We start from the raw sequence: 14,139 nt of genomic DNA on the forward strand, positions 1-14,139 counted from the left end.
ATGGAGAGTACAGTGTTTCTGTGTGTCCCCTTAGTGACAGATTTCCAATTGTCAGAGACTGCACAATAGCAGTCAGACGTGTCAACACCTCTCTCTCCATCTTATCCTCTCAGCCTCCATAAGTGCCATCTCATGCTTATCAATTGTTTCCACTTTTTTGATCCTCATTGCCAGTTCTATCCTTGTTTTCATGCAGTTTTGGTGTTCTGGACTGCTGTCGTGTGAAGTCAGCAAAGAACTTGCATGTTTCCAGTCTGTCAGTCCTGAGATAGCTAAATAAAATTTGAAAAGAGTTTGCAGCAGAAGARGAAAATGCTGTTGTTTCRTTCAGAATACAACAACTAACTWCTAGGGATTTTTTCACCACTCACCAAGGTCTTCCTGAACTTCTTCCATCACTCTCATTCCTTGGGAAAACAAAGTGAGGTGGTACCTCACTTGGTCCTCTGCAAACTAGTTGTGTCCGAGTTCTGTCAGTCAGAACTGAAGGACAGTCAGCAGAGTCTGTAGATAGTGGTTCATCATCAGCAGCAGGATTTGGTGGGGCTTCTACTACAGGCATTTCTAATGGAGAGCACATTGGAATTATTATACACACATTATTCACAGCATTTATAGTGGTGGAACATCCCACATACACATCCAGTAATATTGTTGTTACCGACAATATGGAAACTTAAAACTTTGCAAAAGGGAAATTATTTATTGTGTTTATGTTATGCAGGGATGCACACATAAACACATGTGCGTGTACCCACACACACACACACACGTGCGCATGCACACAACCACACCTGAAGAATTCTGCTGGGGGGAATTGGAAGCAAATGGGTCTTTATCCTCATCCGCAGACAACATTTATGAAGACACCTGTGTGGCTGAGGAGGTYGATMGCTCCTCATCCTGAGGSTCRGAGATAATTTCTGAWGAGGCCTGTGTGMCTGAGGAGGTAGATGGCTCCTCATCCTGGCCAGTGCCAGAGGGTGCTRCAAAATATTTCAGAAGTGCCCCTGAATTTGCATTGAAATACAGTATATAAATGCAACAATATGTCTGTGAAACTATATATTCACAGTATTATGAATGAATTGTGGTTTATTTGGTAGCATTTCGTAGTGTGACTGATTTGACCAGTTGCATTAGTACTGTACAAAGTTAGAGGTGCGCTATTTGATAGATTCCTCCGCTCCCCCTACCTCGGGCTTCCAGTGGGGAGACCTGAGGTCAACCTACCCCCCCCCCCCCATCTCGTACTTCTGAGTGGGAGACCTTTCCAGGCATTAGCCTGCCTAGCTGACAAACTAGAATCAGGGCGCCCACTCCGACAAGGTTAATTGACTCACAGTCCCACACGGTGGTGACATGATATTGGTGGTGACAGTCCCACACGGTGGTGACACGACATGGGCAACCGCCCTGGGCAGTTGCCCATGTCGCCCATACCTAAATCCGCCAATTTGTATGTGCACATTTATTTTGCAACGCTTGCGCACGCGACTCAAGCGGTGTGGTCAGCATGTTACTGTGAAGCAGTGTGCCGATGTTTGTATCACTTTATTAGAAGTACGTCATCAATGACGTCCGAAGCTTCGTTTGATCACATGCTTTTTCAAATGGTGTATTGCAAAATGCAAGAACCCACTGATTTRGCCGTGGTTCCAGAGCTTTCTTCGATTCCAAGCTGCTTTCAAACGGTGACCTACTGGACACAATACTTACAAATATAGTCAGGATTTTGTACAGAAGTTGATGGGGTAGTTTAGCAGGTAGAGTAGGGAACATTCAGGCACGTGGGTATGAGCAGTGGAGGAGAAAGTACTCAATTGTCATACTTGACACTGGAAAATGACTCGAGTAAAAGTGAAAGTCACCAAGTAAAATACTACTTGAGTAAAAGTCTAAATGTATTTGGTTTTAAATATACTAGTATCAAAAGTAAATGGAATTGACAAATGAAGCATTTGTGTTTAATGGTCGAAACCCGTTGAAGACACACTATTTCGAAAATATTTTTATTTGAAACCACACTTTCTGCACTGTTGTTCAAATAWTTTMTTTTWTTTAGTATAGTATAAGCTTCTGTCTTAACCATTCTAGAAAATGCKATAGATTCCGTTTTTGAAAAATAGTAAACTTGATGGAAGATGCAAAACCTGGTATTCCAACTGTCTACAGGCCACTAAAGCCAACGATTTACCACTGCACCACGAAGTTTTGATGAAAACACTAGAAAAAMACGTATTRCTGATATTCACACGCTGCTATTTATTGCTGACCACCAGATGTCACTAATGTGCAGATTATGAAGCTCCAAGTAACATTGTTTTTYGCACAATTTGGTGAAAGAGCCGAAGCCTTCAGGAAAGCCTTGATTTCCCATCACTACTCCAAAATGTGAATGCCACTGCATGGCCGATGTGCTGCTGATGCAGCCCTAATTGCCGCCAGGTGTGTAGTGTGCAGCAGCAGTCAATTGAGTCTCTGTAGAGAGTTGCCACACCTTGTACCAGGTTTACTTAGCCACCTGATGGGGCCAAAAGCATCCATCAGGTTGTCACACTTGATTGCCAATTTTTCTTCTTGCTCACTTATTATAGGAAGCAGAAGTGGAAGTCACACCCTGGTTGTAAACATTCGAGCTCTCTGCTTTAAATCCCATAYGTGTTTTTTGCATTTGTGAATATAAGCAATCTGTTGAAAGGAGAGTCTTGATTTTGTTTTACACWTGATTGAATTTTCAACTAACATGTATTTAAAGGGAAATCAACCAAAAATGTCTCCACGTCATTGGATTTAGGTTAAAAGTTGGATGAAAAAAATACGAAATGCCCTTACGTTGATAACTTTTTGCAAATCCAATCAGTTTRCCAAGTTGATTCAACGTCATRAAAGATTTCTGGGGGTTGAAATTAAATCGAACTCAACTTGACACACACTGCTGAAGATGTTGCTAAATATCCCCCAAATATCTCCAATTTATCGAAAAAATTCAACGACTTTCACAGAATTGGAGAACTACAGCAATGTTCTGGTGAGAAAACTAGAGGAAATATGTAAAGAAATGTTTCGATGTAGCATAAAACCCATGAAGGGATTTGTAGGGGAACACGAACACTATTAGTGTATTAATGAGCAGGCATGACATCACACATCACTCCAATAATCCAATCCATTTATWGTGTTTGATTGTTTGCACTTTTCAGCACCTATATCAACATAGCTATGAAACTAAGTCAAACTATTGAGGTTATTATTATATTGGCCAGCAGRATACCACCCTGCATCCCACTGCTGGCTTGTCTGGGTTGGTCCCTGAATGGGAGACCAGATGCTGCTCGATTTGGTGTTGGAGGGCCAGTAGGAGGAAAAATATTCCAATGCCCCAGGGCGACATTGCCCTGTTTAGGGTGCCGTCTTATGGGTTGGCACGTTAAACGGGTGTGGTCACTAAAGATCCCATGGCACTTATTGTAAGAGTAGGGGTGTTCACCCCGGTGTCCTGGCTAAATTCCCAATCTGGTACTCATACCATCATGGCCACCTAATCATCCCCAGCTTCCAATAGGCTCATTCATCCCCCCTCCACTCCCCTGTAACTATTCCCCAGGTCGTTGCTGTAAATGAGAATGTGTTCTAAGTCAACTCACCTGGTAAAATAAGGGTTAAATAAAATCTAATTTTGTCCAAACATGATATATTTAAGCAATAAGGCACAAGGGGTGTGGTATATGGCCGATATACCACGGCTAAGGGCTGTTCTTATGCACAACGCAACGCGGAGTGCCTGGATACACCCCTTAGTTGTGGTATATTGGCAACATGTCACAAACCCCCGAGGTGCCTTATTGCTATTATAAACTGGTTACCAACTTAATTAGAGCAGTAAAAATAAATGTTTTGTCATACCAGTGGTATGATATACCACGGCTGTCAGCCAATCAGTATTTAGTGCTCAAACCACCCAGTTTATAATTCAATGTAAATGACAATTGCTGGTGGACACTCCAGACTGAATCTGCCCTGGACTCTCTCTAGAGGAGATGAGACAGGATGTGTGGCTCTGTGTCYGTCTGTCTGCCCCGGGACCCCAGGCCTTCCATCTGGTCCTACCAGTAGAGCATTGTGCAGAGTCTCCAAGCAGGGAGCCAGGGACCTCCAGCAGCTTGTAGAGAAATGTGGAAGCAGGTWCCATGTTTTCAACATTAAGGACAGGGCCCGTGGCACTCAGGTCTCAGAGTTCCTGGAGCAGGTAGTGGAGATGTAGGCAGGAAACAGGAAGAGCTTCTACAGCAGTCAGAGATACTAGGAGGCAGAGGCCCAGGTCAGAGATATGGAAGGAATAATACACACAGAGAGGAAAGAGATGAGACAGAGGGCTGAGAGGGAGCTGCAGGACTCTAAAGTTGAGGGGTGATATATGAGGAAGATATCAGAACACTCAGAGAAAGACCCACTGAACTGGAGAGACAGGTGAAAGAAGAGAGAGGGGAGAAGAAATGAGCTGGAGATGGAGCTGAAGAGAGAGTCTGATAGTAGGGAGGATATGGAGAGATTTAGAGAGAATYAAAGGAGGGAGAGGAAGGAGAGACACAGACAGGAGATTGAGGAGATCATGGAGAACCATGAAGAAGATGCCAGAGATGAAGCAGAGAGAAACCTGATGAAGATCGTTCTACCTGAGTTACAGAGGAACGTCATGATCTAACAGACAAAGATGCTGAGGGAGTTCAACAGACAGATGGAGAATAAAGATAGACTGGTGAAGAAGGATAGATAGACAGAGAGACTGAAACAGAACTCGGAAGAGGTCTATATTACAAGTGTGAGAGCAAGGTAGGAGTGTCATTAGCTTTATTTTGCCAACCCTTCAACGATCAAAGTTCACGGGCATACTGCTGTAAATGTTGAAACCTTAAACATACAGTATCTCTACAGTAGTCTGATTGTGTACAGACGTGCAGCATGCCGCTCACGTGAGATTTGGTTCCCGGTTTCGGAGACTACTCTACAGTGAAGGATTAATGAGTCATGCATGTGTATATTATGTGCTTGTCAGTTGAACCCATTAGTAATCAGTGATATGAATGAAGCTTACATTTAGCACTGTGTTGTCTCCCATTGATGCTGGGACTCTATCCTAATGGGACACTGACAATCACCACCTGAGACTGATATTGTTTAAAAAAGAAAAAAMAAAGTATTTATTTTGTAAGACATTTCTTGATTTGAAGGGTTCTCTACAGTACAGAGCTGACGTGCTGCTTTCATCAGTGAGCTAGTCTAGCAATGGGTCTCTCACCACCAGGTGTCTCTGTTACAACAGGAGCTGGAGGAACTGTGAGGAGTAACGAGCAGCAGTAAGCCAGACTTACCATGGCAGTCTGTAGGGATTCTTCTCTGAGGGATATATCAAACCTGATTTATTTATTATGCACACAAACACCGATCTATGGTATGTCCAAGCGGACAGATTTTAGAACAAATATGAGTGGAGGGCCACCGTAGTGTTGCGGACAGTTCAAGTGTGCATCGTGTTAATGGTGTTAACACAGTTGCTATGCAGTTATCTTTGCTGTGGCGTTGTGTGTGTGTGTGTGTGTGTGTGTGCGTGACTGTGCAAATGTCTCATGCCCAGTTCCCCAGTCACCACCACACAGAGAGACAGACACGGTTATAAAAGAGTATGCTTCAATGTTTTAAAGCCAGTGGTTGGCATATATTCAGACCTGACAGTGTGTTTCTGTGAGTGTGTGGGTGTGTGTGTCTGTCTCACCATGGTGTTGTCATGGTATTTATGGGGGGGATGACAGAGAGAGAGGGGGGGGGGGAGACAGAGAGGGGATGGGAGAGACAGGGAGGAACAGAGAGAAAGAGAGTATAAATATAAAAAAAATTGTCTGGCACATCTCTGATGTTCTGTCTTTATTTTGAAGGAAAATAACATGATGAATTATGGATGAGTTATCAAGAGATAAATGAGGAGAGAACAGAGTGTGGGGCCRGGGGAACGACAAGGGGGAGCAGGAAGAAAGTGAAGTCAAGGAAACTGCATTGCATCAGTAATTGCTAGCCTCTCTCTCTCGCTCATCATGTTTAACACACCAGTGAGGTGAGAGACCTGCTCCTGCAGCCATCCGTGAAATCTTCCGCCATGCGAGAGGGAGGAAAGAACCACTGAAATATCAGGGACAGACTACACAAAGAGGAGACAGAGTAACACCCTAACACAAACACATTTACTCTCTCTCACAAACGCACACGCAAGCAGGCCCATATGTGCGAGAAAGAAAACACAGATTTACTCCACAGGCACTGTAATCTGCTCCATGGAGACTCAGATCTGCAGGAATTACAGAGGAAGGGAAGGAATACTAGCAGGAGGCAACAAGCTCTCTTCGAACATGATGATCCTGTTTCTCTAAGCCCCGACTCCTATCCATCCCTCTCTCAAGCCGAGTATCCTCCTCTGACCCGTGACATTCCAGCAAAACAGAAAAATAACATTTTTAGCTTTGAATCCTTGAAAGAACACAAAACCACGGAGATGCAGGTTGGACTCTTGTATTCAAACACATTTACAGAACATTTCAGCCTCATAAAAATCTATATGGAAAGTATATTAGAAACCAATGAAGACATCTAAAAGGAAAGCTTGGTTCAGAGGCTTGAGGCTCCGTTACATTCATCAGAAAACAGAAGAAAAAGAAAGATAAACATTKTTTTTGGGGGTTTTAAGTGCATTTAAAAATAATCTCAGTCCACTTCAACATAATACACTGCTCTTTCTGAAAGTTACGGTACAGACACACTCAAAAGCACACACATCAATTGTCCAGATGTCTTGTAGTCATGTCCAGCACACTGTAGTGTCATTAAATGTCTGTGTTTGCTGTACCTGCAATCTATGTCAAGGTCCCTGTATGTATGAGTGTGTGATCATTAGGGAGGGCAAACACACTTAGGGTGGTGATTATGCAACACACAAACACACACGATGATTATTTATGTTGTTGTGACTCATACAGCCGTAACCACCTGTTATCTATCTTTTATCTCATGTCTTTGAGTGAGTATGTGTGCGTACATGCGTACGTGTCTTAAATTAACCAGCAACATGCATCAGCCTACCAAACACTCCTCCACAACATACAGAGTGATGCACCATGGGGCACCAAGGCAAGAGAGAGATCGTCATATCACAGACAGAAACACAACGTAACATATCTAGTTTGCACCTCTTCTTTTCAGATGAATAAAAATGATTGGAAACAAAACCAGAAATAAACCGCTGTGAGGTCTTTCTTCGTGTGCTTCGTGTGTGTATGTGTCACTGTGTGTGTGTCACTGTGTGAGTGTGTGTGTGTCACTGTGTGAGTGTGTGTGTGCGTGGGTGTTTAGCCCTTGGAGTTGATGGTTTAAACAGTATATTCTTGGCAAGGAAATCATCCAGAGATGCTGAGTCAAATTTGTCTTGTCAAATTGTTGTGTGCGATTTGAACAGCTGGTGACAGCAGTCTTAACTCCTCTGTGTGTGTGTGTGTGTGTGTGTGTGTGTTTGTGTTCGCGTGTGTGCACACACTGTTGACTTGGTGAAGTGTGTTGGAAGTGCATACACCATAATTATATCTATTCTGAAACAGGAATTTAAATTCAGGATTTCTTATTTCAACGTATGAACATCTACAACAAGTATGAGGCAGGTTATTCCCAACACTTCAGTATAAGAATGCCAGGTTTCTCAGTACAGTATTTCTAGGTACAGTATTTTTACAGCAGCACAGTAATTTGTCAGAATACAGTAAGCATGTGAGTAAAGCATGTAAGTACAGTGGAGAGATACAGCGGAGAGAAAGGATGACAGTTCAAGTCTGTGAGCTAGAGTACAGAAGTTTCCCCTCAATCTAACCCTCTTCTATCTGATCCAGGACCTGTTATCCTTGTAGCCCCTCTGATCTACAGCCTGATCGTTTCTGCTTAAGACAACTCCTTGTGGTTGTCATACCAACCAGTCTGACCAACAGTACTTTACAGTAGTATTCTTTTCATCGTTCTATCTCTCTGTAAACATTTAATCTCTCTTCAATACATTCAGATTCCAATCTATTATCCTCAATGCCAGATTACCATGAGAACTGGAGCTATATRAATATGTGATATAGGGGTATCAACAGCATGACCAGATAGACTGTAGAATCGAAACATAGAATAGAAACATAGTCAATATTATATGACCCTCTGTAGCACGCCTACAGATGTCGGGTCTTAATTTGACCCGTTTTGTCGCAGAAGGAAAATAATCCTGCTGTAAGGGGATTTGAATGTCTGAAGAAAAATATTGAGAATCGCCGCCAGGGGACAACTGCAAGCGGCGTTTGAATACAATGCAGTACTGTACATTCATTGTACCTTTGACTGCAGTTCCGCTGGGCACCAGTTCAAGTAGCCTATGTAGGATACAGCACGTCTCGTGTGAAAAAAAACGTTATTTTCTTTTACATCAATTGTTTTATTATATGTTCAAGGCAAGCAATACAGTACATTTCCACTTCSCTTTAACTCCCCCAGCTTCCCCGTCTTTCCAACACTGTTCTATCTCTACAATAAAAGCTACAAAATTACGAACATGTAAAAAAATACCTTTAAGAAAGAATAAATTATTGGACAATAACAATTTGATTGTGAGCACACGTCCAACATAAAACATGATTAGGCTAAATACAAGGTAGGCTAAATTGATTAATAAAACATTAACAAATCTAGCAAGCAACAATATATGCTATGTTCCACCATTGAAAGAGAAAACCAACAAAGAAATAGAAAATAAACTCTGTGTGCTGGAATTCAGGTCGAAGATTTTGAGTAGGAAATMAAACACTTCAGAGGACTTTTAAGTCTTGAATACATTGCAAGTTTTCCCTTTCACTTTTGATTCAGACACTGAATGAGTGGAAAAGTTCCACAATTGGATCGTTAATTATTCTATTAATTTAGGCACACAAGTTAATTAKATTTTTTTCAAGAAGTAAAATGAATAGTCTAATAATTACACATCAAAGAAAAGTGTCTCAGCTCAACAACATTTTCTTTGGATAGGCTCAAATGCATATGCAACATCTTGACACCTTTATGAAATGAAATATTAAAGCCATACAATACAGGCTTTAAAATTCACAATAAGAATGACTTCAAATACCGGCATCAAACTGAAAGTACAGTAGGCCTATGCTACTGTAGCCGGACCATAACAGCTTAGCAATGGAAATCTCACCAACTGTAAACGATATCCACACCAGACCATAACTATATTGTCTTCAGAAAGTATTCACACCCCTTGACTTTTTCCACAATTTGTTGTGTTAAATTMAGATTTTGTGTCACAGGCCTATACACAATACCCCATTATGTCAAAGTGGAATTATGTTTTTAGAAATGTTTACAAATTAATAACAAARGAAAAGCTGAAATGTCTTGAGTCAATAAAGTATTTAACCCCTTTGTTATGGCAAGCCTAAATAAGTTGAGGTGTAAAAATGTGCTTTACAAGTCACATAAGAAGTTGCATGGACTGACTGTGTGTGCAATAATAGCGTTTAACATGATTTTTAAAGGACTACCTCAACTCTGTAACCCACACATAGAATTATCTGTAAGGTCCCTCAGTTGAGCAGTGAATTTCAAACAGATTCACCCACAAAGACCAGGGAGGTTTTCCAATGCCTCACAAAGAAGGGCAGCTATTGGTAGATGGGTAAAAAACAAAACAAAAAAAACAGCCATGGAATATCCGTTTGAGCATGGTAAAGTTATTAATTACACTTTGGATGATGTATCAATACACTGAGTCACTACAAAGATACAGGCGTCCTTCCAAACTCAGTTGCCGGAGAGGAAGGAAACTGCTCCTAACTCAGTTGCCGAAGAGGAAGGAAACTGCCCCGGGATTAAAACATTTACAGAGTTTAATGGCTTGTGATAGGAGAAAACTGAGAATAGATCAACAACATTGTAGTTACTCCACAATACTAACCTAAATGAAAGAGTGAAAAGAAGGAAGCCTGTACAGAATACAAATATTCCAAAACATGCATCCTGTTTGCAATAAGGCACTAAAGTAAAACTGCAAAAAAATTGGCAGAGAAATTAATTTTATGTCTTGAATACAAAGCATTATGTTTTGGGGGAAATCCAACAAAACACATCACTGAGTACCACTCTTCATATTTTCAAGCATAGTGGTGGTTGCATCATGTTATGGGTATGCTTGTCATCGGCAAGGATACAAAATAAATGGACTGGCGCTAAGCACAGGCAAAATCCTGGAGGAAAACCTGGTTCAGTTTACAATCCAAAAGACACGAGGAGACAAARTCACTTTTCTGCAGGACAACAGTCTAAAACACAAGGCCAAATATACACTGGAGTWTCTTACCAGGAACAATGAATGTTCCTGAGATGCAAAGTTACAGTTGTAATCACTGCCAAAGGTGACTCTAACATGTATTGACTCAGGGGTGTAAATACTTATGTATATTAAATATTTCTGTATTTAATTTTCAATACATTTTCTAACATTTCTAAAAACATGTTTTCACTTTGCCATTATGGGGTATTGTGTGTAGATAGGTGAGAGAGAAAAAAAATCTATGGAATCAATTTTGAATTCAGGCTGTAACACAACAAAATGTGGAACAAGTCAAGGGGTATGAATACTGAAGGTACTGTAAATAGCCTAACTATAGAACATGGGCGAGCACCCACACTGGAGGACAGTTTATAGTTCTACAGTAGGCCTACATCTGTCAATCAACTGATGGCTCAAATSWGCTCATCAACTCAGCCAGGGAAACACAAACAGTAGGCTATTATCGGTTTTCACACCTTTCATTACAGTATGTAACAATGGACAGGCTAACGGGTAGCATGAAGAGCGTATTAGAATATAATCCAAAAACAAGAGGCCTATTGCAAACCATCGATGGCACTAGATTATCGTCAGTTGATGTCTCGTTAAACCATCAATAACAGCTAGATTAACCCGCACAGGTGATCTCAATTGCAACCATATTGGTTACCTCATTATTGCGCCCTAAAAGATGTCTGTGTTGCCTTAGTCCTGCTTGCAACCAAAGTCTTTCAAGAGCAACTGCCCCTAAAAAAGAACCAATCCCTTTGAAAACGGCCTCTGTGGCATCAAAATGAGTCAGAAACATTTGTTCTAGTGACAACATTGACTACAAACTGTAAATAGGATCATTTTTGACATAAAGTTAGTCTCATCTAAAAAGGAGTTTGYAACCTGGGTGCGTCACAACGAGTAAATGTTGGGTTGGGTTTGGATTKCAATGACCACGTTTACATGCACACCAATATCCCGTTATTATTCAGGATACTCAAGTATTCTGTTTTCTGAGRRGATGCATATAAACATCATATCCCGTTTACAATAACCCGAAAAAGCTTGTATCCYGATATGAGAAACCCATATAAGGGATATGCGGATCTTAGACGGGATACTGTGGCATGTAAACTTCTTATCCTGCTTACTGTTGTTTTTCACAGTCTGCTCAGGTGCAGTTGCGCACATCATGGGTGTTGTGTGATGTTTTCATCTGATTAGAATATTAGAATTTRCGACATTTGGTAGGCCATTTTATATTTTCTGACATTTGGTAAGCCATTTGTTTGTCGGATTATAGTTAGATAGGACAGAAGAAAAGCTGTATGTAGGCCTAACTTGTTGCCCCCAGAAGACTAAATAAAGTAGTCCTCACCAGAATAACGTTTTACATTGATAGAATGAATGGATTAGTAATCTAGTTAGTAATTAGTAATCTAACACAGGTAAAGTTGTCTGTTTCATGTTTCATTTAGGGACCGGGGAGAAATATCAAGATTTTCAAAACAGTGGAAAGACTGGTCCTGTGCAAAATGTCCCATGTCATCAGTTTGACTGGTTTCATGAAAATGAAAAAGCTGAGAAAATGATGAAAGACTTCAGTTCATCTTGGGTGCATATTTTATGTGGTTGAAATACTGTCTGCTTGCATAACAGTGTCAAAGAAAGATAACACATTACATGTGCATTTGCATTTTCTCAAGAGATGCTGAAAGAATCATATTTCTCCTCTCTTGTTCCTAAGACAAAATTAGCATTTGTTGTATAATTTTACTGCAAGAAATGCATAATTATATTATATATTATATTACGCTARGTGAGAGGTTATAGGCCTATAGTCAGTGTCCATATTTCAGTTACTATTCCATTTAACCCATACAGTATGAACTTAAATTAGGAATATTCTGTTTATTCATGGTAATYCACMTTCAAAGGATCACGGCCTTTTGAGACTGAAAAGCCCTATATCGATTGACCATGCCTTCAGGATTAGGTTGGACAATGCATGCTTCCAGCAGGATGCACAGCCGAGCCAACTATGGTTTGCATGCCCTACCGAAGGGACCCTAGTATCCTGCTGCCTAGTCACATTACCCCTACCTATATGTGCACATATACAGTGCATTCGGGAAAGTACTCTGACCCCTTGACTTTTTCCACATTTTGTTACGTTACAGCCTTATTCTAAAATTGATTAAATAGTTTTTTTTCTCATAATACCTCATAATGACAAAGCAAAAACTGATTTGTATAATTTTATGACATTTACATAAGTATTCAGACCCTTTACTCAGTACTTTGCTGAAGCAGCTTTGGCAGCGATGACAGCCTCAAGRCTTCTTGGGTATGACGCTACAAGCTTGGCACACCTATATTTGATGATTTTCTCCCATTCTTCTCTGTAGATCCTCTCAAGCTCTGTCAAGTTGGATGGGGAGTGTCACTGCACAGCTATTTTCAGGACCCTCCAGAGATGTTCGATTGGGTTCAAGTCCGGGCTCTGGCTGGGCCACTCAAGGACATTCAGAGACTTGTCCCGAAGCCACTCCTGCGTTGTCTTGGCTGTGTGCTTAGGGTCGTTGTCCTGTTGGAAGGTGAACCTTAGCCCCAGTCTGAGGTCCTGAGTGCTCTGGAGCAAGGTTTCATCAAGGATTTCTTTGTACTTTGCTCCGTTCATCTTTCCCTCGATCCTGACTAGTCTCCCAGTCCCTGCCGCTGAAAAACATCCCCACAGCGTGATGCCACCACCATGGTTCACAGTAGGAATGGTGCCAGGTTTCCTCCAGACGTGACACTTGGCATTCAGGCCAAAGAGTTCAATCTTGGTTTCATCAGACCAGAGAATTTTGTTTCYTTATAATCATTGAACAGTACAGAGAATTAAGTAAAACCACAAGTCCAAATCCATATCTCCATCCATGGCTAATTTAGGAAAAGGACAATTTTAGCTAGATGGCTAGCTAGTCACCGGAGGACAACACAATGAGATGCAACAATTCAAGTTTTTCTGTCAATGACGTATGCTCTCAATAGGATTTGATAGGAGTGACGATTTCCCGATTAAGACARGYAGGTCAGTCAAAGTAATGTTGGACTGTCATTTCTCTTTTCTTATTTGAGCTGTTCTTGCCATAATATAGACTTGGTCTTTTACCAAATAGGGCTATCTTCTATATACCACCCCTGCCTTGTCATAACACAACTGATTGACTCAAACGCATTAAGAAGGAAGTTAATTCCACAAATTAACTTTTAACTAGGCACACCTGTTAATTGAAATGCATTCCAGGTGACTACCTCATGAATCTGGTTGAGAGAATGCAAGAGTGTGCAAAGCTGTCATCAAGGCAAAAGGGTGGCTACTTTGAAGAATCTCAAATATATTTTGATTTGTTTAACACTTTTTTGGTTACTACATGATTCCATATGTGCTATTTCATAATTTTGATGTCTTCACTATTATTCTATAATGTAGAAAATAGTAAAAATAWAGAAAAACTATYGAATGAGTAGGTGTGCCCAAACTTTTGACTGGTACTGTATATTTTGGGAAGCCTGGCTTCCCTTGGCACCCATGAATACACACCACTGATTATACCCAAAGCGGACATTGCCATTGGCTGCACGAAGTCACATTAACAGAAATCCCATGCAGCCTTGTTTACAAGTTGGAACACTGGAATTTGAGATGTACTATACATCTCGATAAGGATGATAGAAACCCWCCTTATTTAGTTTCATGA

Source organism: Salvelinus sp. IW2-2015, linkage group LG5, assembly GCF_002910315.2.
Source record: "Salvelinus sp. IW2-2015 linkage group LG5, ASM291031v2, whole genome shotgun sequence".
NCBI classification, from domain to species: domain Eukaryota; kingdom Metazoa; phylum Chordata; class Actinopteri; order Salmoniformes; family Salmonidae; genus Salvelinus; species Salvelinus sp. IW2-2015.